The following is a 16,807-nucleotide window of genomic DNA, read 5'->3' on the forward strand; positions in this document are numbered from 1 at the left end:
GTTGGGAACCAAATTTCACAAGCAGCTCAGCACCACAACCATGGATCAGGCAGCCACCGAATTTACATTTTTACCTTTCCTTTGCCTCTCAACTCATTTTCCTGGCAAATGAATTCTGAGCCGTGCCTCAGCTTCCCCAGCTGAAGCCACGTGAGAACTGTGAAGCTAAGAATCAAACCAACGTAATTTGACAAACAGATGTGCACACATTCAGAAATGGAGATTACTTTCCTATTCTAACAGACTTTCTGCATGGAACACACTCAGATGCAAACATACTACTTGTTCAGATATTTTGATGTAAATAATACTTTTCAAAGCACTGTTTCCATTTGTCTTTCTGCACTCAGGGCCATATTTTGAAAAGCACTTAATCTAGAAATAACAATCTCAGTAACTTTCAGCAGAAATAATATTTTCTATTTCTTAGGCACCCACCTTAACTCACCAGCTCCTTCAATTAAAACTTATTAGAAGCTGCACCTTGCAAACAAAATTCTGCAATAAAAACAGCAAAACCCACATCTGCTTCTACAGCTTTTCATCAGGATATAAGCCAGATCCTGGTTGTACAGCATCACACATGCCATTAACAATACAGCTGTATTTACCAAATAAAAATTCAAGTCCATGGTACAGTGACAGATATTTGGATGCTACCAGGAAGTTAATGGTATAAACAAAGGCATTTCTCTTGAAAGCTCAATAAGGTTGAAAGCCAAAGCAGCGATACAGCATCAGGGATTTATCATCTAATAATAAAAGAGTGTTTGTTCCTCTGGATCTGCTCCTAACCAGCAGAGTCTAATGCTGAAAGAGCAGGTTCAGTGGGCATGCAGCTTTTCAATTGCACTCCTTATTGTATGCTTTATATTAAAGAAAGCAATTTAACTTTTGAGGACAAGAAAATTATCTTGAAACTGAAGTCCTGCCTAAGCTCAAGGCCAAGCTAGAAGAGAACATATAAAATTGTTAAAAGGTCTTCAATTATTACTATAGCTGGAACACTCACAACAGCTATAATTCAGGATGCCTACACATTTTAATTATAACCCCCATTTTCAGCAGGTTATAGCTTTCCCTATCATGTTAAAATTTATCAGGTCTGGCCTGTCACAGCCTTAAAAAAAAAGAAAAAAAAGTTTAGCAATATTGTTCACTCCTGCTGAAATCATGGGAAAGTAGAACAAAACCAGAAGCAACTGCAAAGCTGCTGCCCCACGGGTGACAGAGCAAAGAGAGAAGCTCCTTGTGCAGCCTCTCTTAATGATGCTTTGGAGTTTGTTTTTGGTTCAAACTAGGTATGGTATCATTGAACTCATCTATGTAAATTCAGTGAAGGACAAAATAATGAAAGTGAGAATTTACATGGTTGTCGAAGCTATGCTCTGCCAGGTGCAAACGTGAATTAATTAGCCCTATTTCCACAAATACAAGCAGAGTTCCCTTTGGAAACAAGTTAGGGCTTTTAGCTTTCAGCCTCACCCCTCAACAAGCAGAGCAAGCAAAAGTGAACAAAATTGCTTTCTGCAGGAAACTGAGGATAGTGTCTTCAGTGCGTCAATTTTCTGTTCAGGGACTTTTCTGCAGTATTAAACCTCTTATTCTGTGCATGCAAGCTTTGACATAGGGCACAACTCTGTCATTTGTAAGACTAGTCTGCTAGCATGCAGCCAAAATCAAATGCATTTATGTATTTGTCTTTTAAATATGTAACAAATTTCATGTAAAATCATTCTGAGACAGTGATAGGGATGCCCGCTATACTGGAAAGAATGGAAGAGCTGAATTATACATCTTTAGTAGTGGAGATAGCCACAGCTGATGGTTCTGCATATGTCCTGTCAGAACAGAAAAACTACTCTTATATACCTGCATACCTGGGGAATCTGGGCAAATCAGAGCAGGCTGAAAGACTTCTGCTGGCAAAGGCACCTTGTCCTGTTGTTTTCTTTTCCTAGGTCTGCTCAGGGGTTCCCATGCACACATGCTGGGTTGTGAAGACACAGTCAGCATTAAACTGGGAATGCTGGGCAGACTGGGTGCACACAGGTGGCTTGTACTGAGTCTCAGCAGTGACTTTCTTCACATGAAACATTGCTGATTAAAATGTTACTGTTCATCCAAAATGCTTCTCTGGACTCTGTTTGAAATATTCCATTTAAAAACAGTATTATGAATGAATAAATTCATATTAAAGCAGAAAAGAATCTCATACATGAGATAATGTGCGCCTACAAAACTACATGAAGGACTAAACAAGGTGCCTTGATGTAAATACCAAGCAAAATCACAGCACTGCAGGGTTGAGATCACGCAAATCCCTGTTCTGAATGGGCATTACGCTGCATCCTTTCCTATTTAGAGAAGTTCTGATAAATGAAATATCAATGATACTTGAGAAATAAGTTGTGACTGTAGCTCACTTGCGCTATGACATCTTAAGATCGTAGTCTCAACCTTACCACTGGTATTTCCTGGCTTCACAGAGCTTAACAAGTATAACCTCATGCATTTGAACATTTAAAAGAATAAGGTCACATAATAACAGCTTTGAATTTATGATTGTTTTTATTAAAGCAGCATCTCGGAGACCCCAGCTAACCACAGACCTCCATTGTGGTAGATGCTGTCCAGACTTAATCTGAAAAGCCTTAAGTCAGAACAGTTTACAAATCAAACACAGAAGGCATACCTAAGATGAAGGAAAGGAAATATTACTGTAATAATACTGATTTATGGCGGAAGTGACCTACCTAAGGTCACAAAGCAAGCCTGACCTCAATATTCTGAATCCCAGCCCACTGCACTAATTGCAAAACTGTTCTTCGTCTTCCTTCTGCAACCAGCAATGGGCACAGCAAGGCTGATGCTGTACCACGGGAGCAGCTGCTGCTCCCCAGAGTAGCAACTGTACAGCTGCAGGCAACAGTGATCAGTTTAAGGATGGCAAGACAAAACCTTTGGTTGCCTTCTCCCCTTGCTGTACTTTCTCGCTTAAATCCATGCGGATTCTCAAAGGACTTTCTAAATGAGGTTTGGGATCTTGGTGGACTAAAAGTTTCATTCCATTCAAGACCCACAACTGTACTGTTCCTTACACACTGTGTGTGCCTTGGGAATTTAACATACATTCCCAACACACAGCAGCAAGATCTCTATACTGGGGTCATAGGCAGCCAGCCTCACTTAGCGCCTGTTTTAGTGGTTGGAAATCCTGCCCGAGGCAGGGGGGTTGGAATGAGATGATCTCTGAGGTCCCTTCCAACCCAAGTCATCCTGATTCTATACAGAATATCCTATTTAGTTGCAGAATGTAGCAGTGTGTTCTGTGCATTTTTTAAGACCCATTTTACAGGTGAACAAACTAAGAAGGAAAGATCCAAGAAGGCTGCTTGCTTGCCAGCCAAATGCTTCACAGAAATTCAAAGGCATCTTGGATGAAGAATCTTTCACAACAATGAACTTGCAAAATACACAGAGAAACCTGCAAAGAAATGCAAGCCAAAACAGAGAAAACAGTAACCACAAAGATAAGTGGCCCAGGACCTTCATTAACCCTCAGTGGCCTTTAGTCAAGTGCAGAAGTGGGCATTCTCCTGAATGCTGCTAAGACGTTTGTATTTGAAATACACAACATCAAGGGATTTTAGGTCAGTCCTCAGGACTCGGCTAGTTATGGTTCAGTTGGGAAGTTCATATGTTTAATGTAAATCCTCACTGTGATGGGGAAACCACATGCATCACAATTCCCTTCAGGCAAACACAGCCCTAAAACACCTGGAGCTTGGAAGCCAACAGGCTTCTGCTTATTTTTGTCTTTGTTTATTTTTGCAAGAAGTACCCATTCTGGGTTTGCACAGGATCAATTAAGAGCCTATTTCAATTGAATGGAAGCCAAATTTTCCTTCTGAGCTCTGTGGGCTGCATGTTGGCTGATCAGATGGCTTTCTGACTCTTCATGAAAGTTTTGCTGCCTGTATACAGACTAAAGCCCCCAGTACAAGAAAGACAAAGAGCTGTTGGAGAGGGTCCAGAGCAGAGCCACGAAGATGATCAGGGGACTGGAGCACCTCCCCTACAAAGACAGGCTGAGGGAGCGGGGCTTGTTCAGCCTGGAGAAAAGAAGGCTGCAGGGTGACCTCATTGCAGCCTTTCAGTACCTAAAGGGAGCCTACAAATAGGAGGGGAATCAACTCTTGGAAAGGGTAGATAACAGCAGGACAAGGGGAAATGGTTTTAAGTTGAGGGAGGGAAGATTTAGGTTGGATGTCAGGGGGAAATTCTTTACAGAAAGAGTGGTGAGGTGCTGGAACAGGCTGCCCAGAGAGGTTGTGGATGCCCTGTTCCTGGAGGTGTTCAAGGCCAGGTTGGATGGGCCCTGGGCAGCCTGGTCTGGTATTAAACGTGGAGGTTGGAGGCCCTGCCTGTGGCAGGGTAGTTGGAGCTTCATGATCCTTGAAGTCCCTTCCAACCTGGGCCATTCTGTGATTCTGTGAGAGACTCACACGTCAAACATCAATTGTAGTGACGAGCTTTTCTTTAAGTCAATTTCTAGATGCCATTAAATATTTAATTTAAAACACTACAAGCATAAAAAGTGAACTCTTCAATGGCTCTTGATGGTAAACAAGGGAATTTATATAAACAAAAAGAAGAAAAATGCATTTATGGGGCTGCAAAGAGAAAGCAATTTGAACTTGGGCTTGAAGTGAGAAGGGTGAGTGTGCAGGGAAAAAGTTTCAGGCAGTTTCTCTGACCTGTGTATTTTGACTTCTGATATTTTGCCTATCAAATGGTAACACAGACAGCTCACTGGGGACCAAAACCACTGCAGGAAGGAGCTCCTGAAATGCAGCCCTTGTTATCTTCTGTCAGAAAGACTCAAGGCAAGGAATCAGAGAGGGGAGGGCCACCAGGGATAGGAACCCAGAGCATATCACGCTGTTGGTTTGCAAACCACGTGCTTCAGTCTGAAAGGAAAACACCTGGACATCCTTCCTGCTACCCACACGAAACCCCATGCCATTTGTTACACCGTCCACCCTGCAAATTGCACAGAAAAAGGTTTTTTCGTCTCTCTCCTCCCTCCCTCCCTGCAGCCTGGCGCCAGGCTCCGAACAGGGAACAAAACACAGGTCCCAAGGATTGATATTTTCAGACGCGGACCCTTTGACGACAGGCAGCCCTGAATGCCTTCTCCTTTTACTGTAGGGAATGGAGAGCAGTCGGGTGGCATTATTGTTTTTACCAAGTTACATCCTCGAGTCTGTCATCGGGTACAGAAGAAGCCTTTATGCTGCGGTTGTACTGTCCCATTTCCTGGCTTCTGTCAAGCTTAACAAAACCCAAGTACTAAACACATTTTATGCCTTGGAGTATCAAATGTTCTTTGCTATCAGTCGAAATGGAGCTCTGTTCATTTTCATTATTGCTTCATATGAAAATGTTAGCTCTATTCATATTCCATATTCAAGATGTTTAACCTGGGTTCACTGTATGAAAAGTCAATCATGTGTGCATAAATTCAATATATTTTCCCCATTTACTGCAGTACAATGAATATCTTACAGAGAGCAATGTTTGTATACTGATTCAAAAATATTATCTCTTTCTTTTGCCCAATTTATTTTGTATTTATTTGAGGTAAGGCAGGCATATTTGGGTTAAATAAGCTTTATCATCGCTCTGGTTTTATTATGTTTAGCACAAGAAAGGCACTGTAAGAGAAGAAAATAAAAAATCTATCTTTGAAATCATGCGAGCGAATGGGAAGAAACACTTCTGCTGATAAACAGGAAATATTTTATTTCTAAAGTTAACATTCTTAAGTAAAAAAGCAAACACTTCAGCTAAATTTGTGGGTTTTAAAACAAACTGTGGAAAACATGGAAGGAACTAAATAGAAACCATCTTTCAAGATGGTAAAACTAGGACAACTGCAAACACGAGGTATTAAACAAGCTGTGACAAAGAACATACACAACAGCCAATTTTAACACCAATTAAACATACCTGCAATCAAAACCTGAAAAAAATACAGCCAGATGTGTCAATCCAATTATTATGCAATAACACAAACCCTTCACATTATTATTTATATTTTGGGAAGTCACACATGCTCCAACTAGCATCCAGCGTGTTCAAAGCATCAAATGAAGAGACTCCTTGTTCCAGAGCCCAGGATTGTATGACAAAGTAAAGGAGTAAGGACAGCTGGGGTAGAAGGACAAGAAAAAAGTGATTAATCGGTGCAGCTCATCTCAAAAACCCAACAAACATCAGTAACATTCTGCCTGTGTTCTGCTCTGACCCTGCCAAAGTTCCAGTTTGGCTCTGTTCATGGGAATTCTCCTTGTGATAATGGTACCTACTGGTAGAACAAAAAATTTAAAGTATGGATTAGCACACAGCATGCAATGACAGCAAATCAGACAGCACGGAATCCTGAAGTTCATTATGGATACGAGCACTTTTTTTGCACACATAAAGTGAAGATGCTAGTGGAACAGAACACAGCATGTGGTAGGGTGCCATAAGCACATGTGATTGATGCCCACTAACACACCAGGATGGTGTTGGGAAGATCAAGCCATGGGTGGAAAGTGCTCCGAAGTCAGAAAGAGCTAAGTGTTAAGCATTATACTCTGTTTCAGGATGTCGTTGCAATTGCTTATCATGTGCACCAAGAACATTATAAGCACAATTTGCCTATAAAAGGGTAAATGCCACACAGGTAAGCAAAATTTAGAAATTCATTCCCATCTTGCTATCTGCAGAATACCTGAAGCAATCAAACCACAATGAATACTTACAATCAATTCATGCTGAACAGAACGAGCACATGAGAATGTCCCAAAATACCAACAAACACCTCAACAGGCAACAACTTCTCTTTAAAATACTGGGGTCAAGTCAGCAACCATGCACTGCACTTAAGTGTGGAGCATGAAAGGAACTCAATATTCTTGCACAGAGGTGACCTGAAGGAAGCTGTGCTCTGATTTTGCTTTTGTTTGGATTCATATTCCAATGCTAAAACGCCAACTATTAAAGCAACAGGAATATTATGCTATCATGTTATTTACCTATGGTGGGAGGGAGATAAGAGTTTTAACGGAGCTAAAGCAAGTAAAAAAACTCTACTTCAAAGCAAAAACTAATTATGTGTCTTACTAATTACATTTTAAAAAGATACACAGGGCATTACCAGCGAATCCTGCAAAACTGAAAACACAACTGTGTCTCAGGCTGCCTCGGCTTGGAAAAGAGCTCCTGAGAATTACCAAGGGATTCCTGCTTCCCGCAAACACAGCACCACTAATATTCTCCAGATTTGCTGGCCCTGCTACGAACCATCTCAAGAAAATGTTTACATTAAAGTTGGGTTCAGCAAGGAGGTCAGCTAACTTTAAGACTTTAAGAAATCAGCAGCCGTCTTGTCTCCCCAACAGTGCTGGGGGATGGGATTTTTCTTTTTTTTTTTTCCAAAAAGAAAATCATTAACTTGCTGCACGGCCAAAACTGCAGTTATTCACTCAGTTCTTTGCTGTCACTGATGTGAAACTTCTGTTTTGTTGTTGTTTTTTTCTTGTCTGTTGTGAAGCATCAATCAGTAAATTGTCAGAACATCTGCAAACTTGCTTAGAAGCTGCTTTTAGCCTAAGCCACAACATCCCACATTTTTAAGGCCATCATGAAAATAATAGGTACTATCTCACACAATTAGTTGAGATGTTTATCAGCTTTCAGACTTGCAAAATGCGAGTGTATTTCAAGTAAACAAGATAAGGAATTTATATTGTACATATTCACTCTTTATTCTTCAAAAGTTGCTCCAATGACCAGCTGGTGGATGGCAGATGATTTTCTGTTTCATTTTGCACCATCTAAGAATCAATACAGTCTAGTTTTATTCCAGCTCAACTCCCAAGCTTATGTCTTATTTACATCTTGCAACTGATAAATGACAGCAATAAAAGTGTGGTGTTGCACAGGAAGAAAGTGAGATTACACTTCATCTAATTGTTTAAAGTAGCAGAAACAGGATTCCCACTCTGAAACAAATGCTTCAAAGGCTTCCACCGGTATAATTGTATTACAGAGGTCTAGCAGTGCTATGCTGAGAAGCTATGACTGCAAATACAGTAAAACCTCACTTTTTTCTCCCCTATTTTTTTCATGGTCTGCAAGATATAGATTTGTTTCATGGCTGATGTTATTATTATTATTATTATTTTTGACCCCAGAACTAGTTACTAACAGCCCACAGGCACCAGGGAAGGGAAATACCTGCCCTGCATTCTGGTTCTGTCTCATTAGCTTACCTTTAAGTGCAGCTACTCTACAAAGAAAACTAAAACGCATGAGCATGTATTACACAGGTAAAAAGAGGGGTACAAAAGACAAGTAAAACACAAATTTGAAAATACTTGTGTATTGAGATGATCCGTGTGTTAACATTTTAAGTGCAAGGAATGGATACAAAAGTTCCAGCAAGGAATTGCTCATGCAGACTGTTTGCTTGTGAAATACCCCTTCAGCAGGGCTGCCCCTTTGGAGCAACTCCCTTTCCTGCCCAGTGAATACCAAACTCATTTCCAAAGCTTTCACTCATTTTGACACAAAGGATACAGGAGACTGTTTAGACTCCTAATAAGACAGGAGCCGCTAAAGCTACACAGTGCTATTAAACACGGGATGGCGGCAGCCAAGAAAACAATTCCTTTGAGAGGAAAACAACCAGCATGTGCCCTCGTGTAGGAACCACATACCAGAGGAAAAGAACTTTTTTTTTTTTGGGCTGGTGTGCAGTGTGACTCTAAGTTGCTCATTGTGCATGAAGGAGCTGGACTTCCTAAACGTGCCCCTGCTTCAGCCTTCAGCCTACCACCTAAACTCACCCCCACCTGCTGTGGTTTTAGTGCAAGAGATTTTCAAGAAATCACTGCTGTCATCTGGTGGGTGCTGGCAAATGGTGTTGAAGTGATGCATTACCACTGAATCTTCTGAAAGTAAAGCAGAAAGATTTTTTAATTCTCCTCAAATTTCATAGAATCGTTTTCACAGAATCGTAGAATGGCCTGGGTTGAAAAGGACAACAGTGACCATCTAGTTTCAATCCCCTGCTGTGTGCAGGGTCACCAACCACCAGACCAGGCTGCCCAGAGCCACATCCAGCCTGGCCTTGAATGCCTCCAGCATCTTCATCCATTACCTCCAGTAGGAAAAGTAGGACACCCCTGTAGAGCTCCTTCGAAGTGCAAATAAAACTGTGCCCATTGGAAGTCCCTTCATCTAGAACTACACCATAACAAGGGTAAGAGCCCATCGCAGTAATTAACACATCACTTCTACATTTCTTCCAACTCAGCAAATTTACAGCTGAAAACAATTGCATGGAATCCATTTTAATTACATTCAAAATTATGCAACTTATTTTATTAAATCAGGATTGATTGCTCTACAAAGAATTTAGATCCAACAGTGACCTTCTGTGCTACTGTAAAAGGTATTCAAAAAACCAATGAACATACAATGCAGGCTCTAAACCAGAAACTAATTAGCTCACAGAAAATATTAAATCTGTTTCACAAATTATGTAAATCATATAAAAAATGAGGTATAATACCAATGGCAAACTTTATAGTGCCAAAATGGAATAAGCTGTATGTATACCTGCCTTCAAATTAACTAAAGCAATTATACTGTAAAATCATTAGCCCAAGCCATAGTTTAAAGTCAAGCTTTAATAACTTAATGCTACATGTATTTTCTAACCACAGAAAAACCATTACATACGTTTACACTTCCCAGTGAATTTAGAGGGAGTTATGCTGCATTAAACCAAGCAAGAAAAATACAGAAGGAAGAAGAAGAAAAAAAGGAATGCTGAAAATGCTTACTGCACCAAATACGCACAAAATCAAACCATCGTATTCTCAGGAGCTTTGCTGCCCCGTAAAAACAGTGCATTATCACACTTCTTGAAACACCATCGTGTTTATTCTGACTGCCCCTGTATCAGAAGAGTTGAAATAATTTTCCTGAGCGATGAGAAAACAAAATGGTTTCACACAGTCCTGGCAACACTTTCAGATGCCAGTTACGTTGTTTCATGGCTGTGTGCTCATTATGGCCAAAACCCTTAGGAATGACTTCACTAGGGTAGGTGAAGGACAGCAGCAGCAAGGATGCACAAACATCTCTGTATTGCTATTGCTCTTTCTTTTTTAAGAGAAAACAGCTTTTTCTTTCCATATCTCAACATGAGGTCTGCTATATGATGAGCCACGTCCACTAACATTTGGTGCCCTGCACTCCTTGGAGCAGCTGGGGAAGGAACTGTATGATACACACAACTTGAACGCAGCTGAAAGGACGGATGTGTAATGCAAGAGGAGCTGCAAAGACCTCTCAAAACCCGAGTAAGCACAGACAGAACGTTCCTTCTGCTTCCAGAAAAACGATTAATAAAAAAAGCAGCTGTCTGCATTTGTCACAGAGCTTTTCATATTCATCAGTAGAGAGGTAAACCGGCCAAAGATGTACAACTATATGTATGTGTACATATATACATAGTAGATGTATATGTATAATATATATACACACAAATATATAAATACGTATGATCTACAATCACAGATCTCATGTAATACACACAACCAGTAACGACAGGCTCTGTACTTGTTAGGGCTGCTATACTACTGTCTTTACATCACCCTCATGCAAAGAAGAGTATAAAATCAACAGGAATGGGTTGTGAAGAAGTACTTTGGATGGAAGAGAGAATGGAAAAGAACTAACAAGGGAAAAAAAAAAAAAAAAGAGAAAAGAATTGAGCCATACATGTACTAACTTATAGTGAAAATTAATAACATCCACCCAGTCAAGTCAGAAAGGCAGGATCAATGACAGAATGTGCTAAAAAAGCATATTTGATTGGAAAAAGTATTTTCTTGCTTCAGAATATCCTCACAGCAACCACGTTATGACAGCTGATATTTAGGAAACAACTTTTGTCTCCTGATGCCATATGACCCCCCAGCCCCAGACTCCACATACTGTAGTATCACAGTGACTGATGACATGTAAGTACTCAAGTACTGAATGCAGATCAGTTTGGGTCTTTAAAATGCATTTTAGAAAGAGAGGTAAATTCGTTTCTGGAGTTGACTCTGGAACTTGGTTATGCAAAATGAGTATTGAAAAGGAGATGGTCAAGGCAGGTAGTTGTGTCTTCATGGCACTCAAAAATATTAAACCACATTCCTCATTCATCAGAGTAATTCAAAATCAGATCCCTGTCATCAAAACAGTTGCACCAAAGCTGGTTCGCTGACAATATTTTATCTGTGTCTTTGTGACTTGCTGCTTGAATCTGCACACAGCCCAATGCCACAGTGTGTGCTAACCACTTAATCTGCTTCCTTTGAAACTCATCATCAAATGCTCATTTCTGCACAGTTAACAGTGGGCTCTTTATAGCGCGTTTTCTTTTTAAAACGTAAATCCAATGTCTGGGGAAGGCTTTTTTTTTTTTTTTATTCCTATTTATAAACCATGAAGTCTGATTCCATGTCTATAAACAGCAATGCAAAGTATAACACAAAAAGGCAAAAAGATGTCACTGATTTGAAATTTCCTTAGAGGGTCATATTTCCCCTTCTACAAACTTCTAATATATTATTATTAAGCATTTGTAAAAGAACAAATGACAACCTTTGCATCTGTTGTTTAAGCAGCCTAAAACCATCTTGCTCTCTAAGAAATTTATATTTTTACAGGAGAGAGAATAAATGAATAGCTCATAAACTATCCTAAAAACAAGCAGCAAGAAAAGCATCATTTTGATTCCATTACAGCTCTATTTACTATGTACACCACTTTTTCATGGGTTACACTGGATCTTGATCAGCAATATCCCAGCTGGTTTTAGTCGGAAAAGTTTCCATTTCCATCTCTGCTAATGGTGCCACTGATAATACGGCAGAAATCCACTGCAGCAGAACTGAAACTTCACCAAAGAATACACATTCTTATCAGTGTGTATGAATGGAAACTGACATGAAGCGTATTTATTTATGAACCTTTCTACACACGTGTAATATTTAGAAACACAGAAAACCCAATGGGAAAGTAGAGTGCAGGAAGCACAGTAGTATTAAAAACATACCACAAGAAAGACTGCGAATCTTACATCTCTAAACACTGAATAAAAGATTGGTGGAAGGCAGGACACGGCAGCAGCTGTAGGAAAAACTCAGCATTATAGTGACATGTAGTAGCACAATGTGTAATTTCCACTTCTGATTTTTCTACAAGCACACTGTCTGCAGCAAAGCATGCAACAAATAAAATCATATGCTGCAAACCCAATGAAAATTCCTTCAAGACACTGCAAATTTCCTTTCCTTACATGTTGCTACCACATGTTTGAAAGGCAAAATAGAGGAGTCCGAAGCAAAGATTTGGATCATAGAAGTAAAGTTATAAAGCCCAATTACTTTGACAGCATCCTTTTCAAATTCATCTTCCAAGCAAAGCCTTTCTGGCAATGTGGAGTCAACAAACGATATTGTAGCTGGTACTTGTGTGTTCTTAAAATAAACATTCCTTCTCTTTGCATGGAAACGTCATCCCGTTCAATTTACATCTTTGGAAACAAAAGCCTCAATGAAAAGTATACAGAAAAACCTGGAAAAATCCTATCCCAGTTTGCAAAACTGCACTAAGATACACAGAGGAAATGAATCTGTGATGCTGTTGCTGTAACACAAACATTTACCGTCTTACCGCCGCATTTAATTCATATTATGTGTTTTTTGATCCTAGGTTCTTCAGCTTATACACAAAGAGCCACATTAAAAAATAAAAACTTAAGTAACTGCATTTTAATAGATTGTTTTGTATTTAAGGCCAAAACAATCAGCAAAACAAACACTGGAGATGACTGGCTTTTTTGTGAGCAGATTTGTATAAACCTCTGTGGGAAGAACAGGGTGAGGAAGAAAAAGGCTGAATCCAAAGGACTTCAATAGTTTTCCTTTGATAACTAATTCAGATATCTACTGTTCTGAATTACCTTCCTGGAAGCGTCCCTCTGTGCAGTGGTTTCCTAGGGGTGTTTGGTTTCCATTAGGTGCCATGCATTAAACTTAACCAGCCAGTAACGGCAACAGCGAACAGAACCACAGAACAGAATCAGTAAGGTTGGAAATGATCACCAGGACCACCTGGTCCAAATGCCAACCCATCACCATGCCCACTGACCGCAACCCTCAGTGCCACATCTCCACAGTTCTCAGTCTCCAGGGTTGGTGACCCCCACCAGCTCCATGGGCAGCCTGCGCCAACGCCTCACCACCCTTTCTGAGAAGCTGTTCCTAATATACACTACTCCCATAGTAGATCCTGAACCAAATGGGAGCAGTTTTGATTATTTTTTTAAAAACATTTAGACCTAAATTTCAGACCTTAAGTGTGTGTCCATATTCAATTAAAATAAGAGTTAATGAGATTATAGCCAAGCAGTCATAGAAAGGCTGCAGAATTCACTTTGTAGCTTGAATAACTTTGCTGTTTTTCTTTTCCCAAATATCTATTTCAACATAAACTCTCCTCCACAGGCAGTACACCCTCATCTATCCACCCCAAACCACTCTACACTCTGCGCACAGTCAAAAGCAGGTCTCCCATCTATGCAGAGTTCAGCAACCAAAATTCACATTTATGTTACATCCAAAGCCCAGTGGGCATTTTACGAAGTATATGGCCAAATTAAAACAGCAACCAAAAAAAAAACACCAACCCCAAAAACTAAGCCTCATTTTCTATCTTTTTCCTAAATTTCTACTGTCAATAATTGATTTTTTGGTAGGATTTCCTCTTGCCTAAGGAAGACTGGCTTGCTATTGATCAGTCATGGCACGGTTTATTTGAACATGGAAGGAGAGAACTGAATCAAGGTACTAGCTGTAACTGAATGTCCTCATTTGTCTACAAGACCCCACAGTGAAATAACCACTGGATTTGGATGGGCTGAGCAGTCCAGAAATCATAGAACAGCTTGGGTTAGAAGGGACCTGAAAGATTATGTAGCTCCACCATCTCCTCCCACAGGCAGGGTTACCAGCCACTAAATCGGGCACCAGATTATGCTGCCCAGAGCCCCATTCAGCCTGGCAATGAATACCTCCAGGGACGGGGCATCCACAACTTCTCTTGGCAGCCAGAAACGCTCCCATCATAGAGGAGGAGATCTTGCTACTTGCAAAGTCATCATTTGATGAAGAGGGACACAGTTTAGAATTAGTGGAAAACTTCTTGGAATCCAGGAAAAAAAAACACTGAGAGCACCCCAAAAAATCACAACCCACACTGAAATGTTCAAAGTGTTGTTATTTTCAAGATTACGGCCACTCAAATACAGTTTTTATGGCCTTAAAAATACTCTATAAAAAGAGCCTCCTCCAGCACAGTCACATGGTTGTGTTGTTTCAGCACTAACCAGACCAAGCACATGGATGCCATAACAAAAAATTCTTCACCTGGACTTACCCCATCGAACACACTTCTGGGAATCAATTCACGTTTTGTACTGCTGTGGATAAAAACACAGGGACACGAAACTTCTACCATTCTTACTACTGAGGAAAACCCAACTGTCTGGTATACACGTAGTTGAGATATTTTTATCATCCCCATTAGCAGGGAGGATGCATCTCTGATCTGACTGATGTGGTGAGCAGCTGCACACCAGAATCACCATACGGGAATCTGCAGCAGCCTATTGCTATAGCAACTACCAATAACCAACAACATCAACCGTGTTGTTTATTCACCGAAGTTTGGGCTAAGACTGATAAGACTGCTGAACAGATGGCTGTCAAAGCAAAAAAAAATGCAAATACTTTCATTTTTTTTTAATTAAAAGTGCTAATTGTCTGAAAATCATTATGCTCTTGAGATTCAGGTAAAAGGGAAGGAATCAAGAAATCTTACACGCTAACCACTAGCCCAGCTATCCATTTGCTACACACATTGACCTAAGCTTCTCCAGCAGAGTCTGGGAATGCTACCTGGTGGCTCCTGAGCCCACCTTCAGCAGAGACAAATATTTACAGGGCAATCCAAAAAGATCCATCATCACATTGACAAAGGACCTGCTGACACTGTTTTGCTTTAACACTAATAAATGCTGAGGTTGCACATATACTAAATGGCAGCTTAGAGGGCAAGCATACTATTTAGCAAACTGTTCACTGGCTGGCATTATGGGGAACACAAGGCTGATTTTTGTCCAAAAGTAAAAACCCCAAACATGCCATCCTAAAGCCATTGCAGTCATTCCTCACAGGCATGCAGCTCAGTGCCTCTATTTTTCCTCCACCTGCTCTCTCTACATGCAGCTTACAGCCCAGACTGTTTTCTATGGTTTACCAACATGAAAAGGCACAGCTACCCAGATGAAGAAACTGAAGTTCACCCCGGCCGGGAGGAAAACGAGTACAAGTCAGCCAGGAAATGTTACAGCAGCATTTCCAAATGCTAACTATGCTTTCTTGCTTGGAAAGATGTTTTATCAATGTTTGGGGAAAGCATCATGTTTTACATGAAAAAGTCAATGTAACAGTCTCCTGCTTCCTCTCCTCTCGTGCTACACATTTTTAAATGTTTTAGGCTGCTGAATATGGGATGAGCAAGCAGAATTTCAGAGAGAAGACAGGAAGGCAGTGGAGCAGGTAAAGCTCTATGTTACAATCTTCTGGGCAAAAATACCCTGGTATTTATATTTTAATTTCTTTTCTTCCTCTTCTTTAATCCTTCAGCAAAGGATTAAAAGGCAAGGATCTTTTCTGCTTTCAGTAAGCCTCACATCATTGGTGATGGTTTAGCATCTACTTGCCTTACAAATGATGAGAAAGACCTGAAAGTGGTCTTCACTATCTGTGTATTTTAAAGATGGTCTGAAAACGGTTTCCTGTGAAGAACTCTTCCCTACAAGCAAAAAAAAAAAGCTTTCTGGTTTACCACAAAAAGGCAGTTTTCTACAGAAAACAAACTCCCTTTCAAGAAAAGTTTTAGTTCAACTGAGAGTCTCATCTTCTGTTACAGAATGCCTTACTGCATAAATCTGATCACAGAATCATTAAAATTGGAAAAGACCACCAAAGTCATCTAATCCAACCATCAATCCATCCCCACCATGCCCACTAACCACATCCCTCAGTGCCACATTTACCCTTTTCTTCAACACCTCTGGGGACAGTGACTCCACCGCCTCCCTGGGCAGCCTGTGCCAATAAGCCAAGGTTTAGTGCTTCCTGTATTATCAAATGCTCTGTTTGATGTCCCAAGACAAAACTTTACAGGATAATAACTGCCCCCTTGTGTGCATACAATGCACTCAGCAAACACTGATCAAGCCCTGAGTAACACTGATCAAGCCCTGAGTAAGTCAGGGAATTAAGGAAGTTAAGGGAATATGAAGATAATGAACTTTTTCAAGATCAATTTTAATTTTACCCCATACAGAGCATCTACTTATGTTCTAAAAGTCTAACATGTAACTTTAAATCAAAATATTATGTTAACATTTTTCTACAACAAAATACATCTACCTAAATTGAAAACTAACAGCAGGGTCATGTTTACACCAAAGGCCTTTAAATCTTCTCTGAAAGCTTCACCTTCTAAAGAAACATCATCTGAAATGCCAGTATAGAATATTAGTTTCTGCATTACTGAGACGTCACCAAAAAAAAAATAAAGCAAATGACACCCAACTGCACAGTGTAATCTGATG

At 40.2% G+C, this 16,807-nt stretch overlaps 1 protein-coding gene across 1 annotated transcript in view; it reads right to left on the bottom strand.

Annotated features, from left to right (window-relative positions):
- TAF3 (TATA-box binding protein associated factor 3) overlaps positions 1 to 16,807 on the bottom strand; it is a 113,505-nt gene that overhangs the window by 48,565 nt on the left and 48,133 nt on the right. The gene's annotated exons all lie outside the window — the stretch shown is intronic.

Source organism: Tympanuchus pallidicinctus, unplaced genomic scaffold (assembly GCF_026119805.1).
Source record: "Tympanuchus pallidicinctus isolate F22 unplaced genomic scaffold, pur_lepc_1.0 scaffold19, whole genome shotgun sequence".
Lineage (NCBI taxonomy): Eukaryota > Metazoa > Chordata > Aves > Galliformes > Phasianidae > Tympanuchus > Tympanuchus pallidicinctus.